This window comes from Lithobates pipiens, unplaced genomic scaffold (assembly GCF_037356315.1).
Source record: "Lithobates pipiens isolate NorthernLeopardFrog02 unplaced genomic scaffold, aLitPip1_a1.2 Scaffold_22, whole genome shotgun sequence".
Classification (NCBI taxonomy): Eukaryota; Metazoa; Chordata; class Amphibia; order Anura; family Ranidae; genus Lithobates; species Lithobates pipiens.
In genome coordinates, this window is record NW_027507784.1 from 347,660,589 (window position 1) to 347,665,079 (window position 4,491).

Consider the following 4,491-nt stretch of genomic DNA (forward strand, 5'->3'; position numbering starts at 1 on the left):
GATTGGCGGCGCATTTCGGCCGCTAGTGGGCGCTTTTACCCCCCGCTAGTGGCCGAGAAAGGGTTAAAACCACCGGCAATATGCTGCAATGGTGGCATTTGCCGGCGGTATTACAGCGCTGCCCCATTGATCTCAATGGGAAGGAGCGGTAAACACACCGCTCCAAAGAAGCTGCTGGCAGGACTTTTCCCTGACGTCCTGCCAGAGCACCGCTCCGGTGTGAATGCCCTCCGGGGCTTTTCACACTGGAGGCAATGGTGCAGCAGTTTTAGGGTGGATTGCAGGCGCTATTTCTAACGCTATAGCGCCAGCAAAACGCCCTCGGTGTGAAAGGGGTCTTTAGCTAAAGCGCCTGAAAAACGCCCCCAGTGTGAAAGGGATCTCAGTGTGAAAGCACTCCGGCTTTCACATTGGGATTGCAGATGTGGCTTCTTTCAGGTGCTTTACAGGCGCTTTTTTTTAACAATAAAGCACCTGAAAAATGCCCCAGTGTGAACGGGGTATTAATTATTATCAAGAGTATAGTTTAAAAATAAAATAAAAAAAAGAATTAATTTATTATAGAATCTGAAATCTTACACTAGATATTGGAATGTGTATTAATTAATTGGTATAATGATAACCAAGGAAATAAAAGTTCTGCTACCAGAACTATATAAAGAGTAAATTGAAAGAGGAGAGAGAGAAGATAGAGGAAAGTAGAAGAAAGAAGATAAAAGAAAAAGTAATCTTATGCCTTTTACACGCGGTCAGAATTTCCGACGGAAAATGTGCGATCCGATCGTGTTTTCGGAAACTCCAACCATATGCGACACGCAAAGTTTGAGAGCAGGATCTAAAATTTTCCGACAACAAAATCCGATCGTTTTAAATTCCGATCGTGTGTAGACAATTTCCGACGGACAGAGTGCCACGCATGCGCAGAATAAGTTAAGAGACCACAGCTGTTGGCTGCTGGCCCCTTTATAGTCCCGACGTACGTGTTGTACGTCACCTCGTTAAGAACGATCGGATTTCCGATAACTTTGTGCGACCCGTGTGTATGCAAGACGAGTTTGGCTCAAAATCCGTCGGAAAAAAAATACGATGGATTTTGTCGTGGGAATGTCTGACCGTGTGTACGGGGCATTAGGCTGGCCATACACGGGTCACATTTCAAAAGAATTTTCTTCGGACAACCGAGCCTTCAATCTCAATGCTACAGAAAAGAATTTCCGTGGCCAGGAATCTTCTTTTCTTTGATGGGGATCAGGATTGGTCAGGATTGATGGGGATCAGGATTGGTCAGGATTGATGGAGATCAGGATTGGTCAGGATTGATGGGGATCAGGATTGGTCAGGATTGATGGGGATCAGGATTGGTCAGGATTGATGGAGATCAGGATTGGTCAGGATTGATGGGGATCAGGGTGATCTTGATTGGTCAGGATTGATGGAGATCAGGATTGGTCAGGATTGATGGGGATCAGGATTGGTCAGGATTGATGGGGATCAGGATTGGTCAGGATTGATGGGGATCAGGATTGGTCAGGATTGATGGAGATCAGGATTGGTCAGGATTGATGGAGATCAGGATTGGTCAGGATTGATGGGATCAGGGTGATCTTGATTGGTCAGGATTGATGGGGATCAGGATTGATCAGGATTGATGGGGATTAGGACTGATCAGGATTGATGGGGATCAGGATTGATGGGGATCAAGATTGATCAGGATTGATGGGGATCAAGATTGATCAGGATTGATGGGGATCAGGGTGATCAGGATTGGTCAGGATTGATGGGGATCAAGATGGATCAGGATTGATGGGGATCAGGACTTATCAGGATTGATGGGGATCAGGATTGATGGGGATCAAGATTGATCGGGATTGATGGGGATCAGGACTGATCAGCATTGATGGGGATCAGGATTGATGGGGATCAAGATTGGTCAGGATTGATGGGGATCAGGATTGGTCAGGATTGATGGGGATCAAGATTGGTCAGGATTGATGGGATTAACATTGATCAGGATTGATGGGGATCAGGGTGATCAGGATTGATGGGGATCAAGATGGATCAGGATTGATGGGGATCAGGACTGATCAGGATTGATGGGGATCAGGATTGATGGGGATCAAGATTGATCAGGATTGATGGGGATCAGGGTGATCAGGATTGGTCAGGATTGATGGGGATCAAGATTGATCAGGATTGATGGGGATCAGGGTGATCAGGATTGGTCAGGATTGATGGGGATCAAGATTGATCAGGATTGATGGGGATCAGGATTGATCAGGATTGATGGGGATCAGGACTTATCAGGATTGATGGGGATCAAGATTGATTAGGATTGATGGGGATCAGGATTGATGGGGATCAGGACTGATCAGGATTGATGGGGATCAGGACTGATCAGGATCAGGATTGATGGGGATCAGGATTGATGGGGATCAGGATTGGTGGGGATCAGGATTAGCCAGGATTGATGGGGATCAGGACTAATCAGGATTGATGGGGATTAGGACTGATCAGGATTGACGGGGATCAGGATTGATGGGGATCGGGATTGATGGGGATTGGGATTGATCAGGATTGATGGGGATCAGGACCTTTTGTCCTTTATTTGCTACAAATAGAGGAGAGATACAATGTTACATCACAGGAAGATGATCATCCGAGACGTGTGGGGAGTGTATCCTATATAATCCGAGACGTGTGGGGAGTGTATCCTATATAATCCGAGACGTGTGGGGAGTGTATCCTATATAATCCGAGACGTGTGGGAGGTGCACTCTGTGTATATATATATATATATAATATATATATATGAAGAAAGTAGGAGTCACACCATGTAATCATATAGTGGAGATATTTATTGAAGCGATCACATGACAATCAGTGAGATGTTTCGGGGACACGCAGGACCCCTTCATCAGGCATGTGGTTTATCCACAGTGGAGGGGGGGGGGGGGGGGGGCAGAACAATTTATTTATTTATTTCTTTTTTAAACAAAGTCCTCTTGAAATGAGTGCAAAGCCACTGAGCGCTTCAGGGCAGCAAATGCGATATAATTCTATATATATATATACTGTATATAAGAGCCACACCCTGATTAGTGTATCTGATTCCTCGTCTCTATTTGTGCTTTTTACCGAGACAGGAAGTGAGAGGAAATCCACCATTCTTGGGGTGTCACCAGGACAGGAGGTGAGTAGAAATTCAATCACGGGGGCACCCGATCCTCTCATTTCCAGTTGTGTCTCCAGGACAGGAGATCTCACTAGCGGCAAATCTCCCCATTGTAGGAGGGGCAGAAACACAAACTACTGCAGGGAAATCTCCCCATTGTGGGAGGGGCCGAGACACAAAGAAGCCTCCATAACTAATAAGAAGGGTGTAAAGCAGGAATTAAAAACAAGAGCTGGGCGGGACTTTATATGAAGTACGGGGTTAAAAAAAGACAAAATGGCTATTGAAAAGATTTATTCGTTTTTATATCTAGCAAAGCATGATTACATGTATAGGGAGAGGTGCGCAGACAAACACATCATTGACATAAACATTTTGCTTTATACAAACATAATGACCAATACAGAATAAGTTATAAAAGCGCACCTCAATTATATACATAAAATAACCAATAATAATGATAGAATGGACAATTGATAAAGTATGGCAACTAATGAATCTATGACTTCATGGTTGTTGCAATTGTTACTGCACACCCTCTTTTCGTTTTCCTTCCTTCACTTGCACTCATATATTTTATACCACACATGTAGTTCTTATTATGTATTTTTTTTCACCCCATTAGGCCTACACTTATAAGCTGATGTTGTTCCCATTTGACAAATGGCCCTTGTTGTCCCGTGGTTGCCTGTGTGTTCACTCTGTGGGCCCCACTGCCGCCGGATGGGCCTCCTCAGCTCCCGTACCGTCGCTTTGGGTGCCTGGTGGCTTCCGATACCGCGCCTACGACTGCATGGCTATGTGTAAGTGACAATTAGGTGGGTTTTTTTTTAACCTCCCCTTGTCCCATCATTGCAAATATTAATTTACTACTACTCTGTATTTTCAGACTAATCACGAGCTTGCTCCTGATGAGCGGCAGTAAGCCGCGAAACGCGTAGAGCTACTAGTTGCCGTGTATTCTGGTACCCCATTTTCAACCAGCAGTGATTTATGCAATACTGTACTAATCGTGTTTTTTTTTTTTTTTCGTTTTTTTTTATTTATTTTTTTTATTAATTCATTGCAACAACCATGAAGTCATAGATTCATGTAGTTGCCATACTTTATCAATTGTCCATTCTATCATTATTATTGGTTATTTTATGTATATAATTGAGGTGCGCTTTTATAACTTATTCTGTATTGGTCATTATGTTTGTATAAAGCAAAATGTTTATGTCAATGATGTGTTTGTCTGCGCACCTCTCCCTATACATGTAATCATGCTTTGGCTAGATATAAAAACGCATAAATCTTTTCAGTAGCCATTTTGTCTT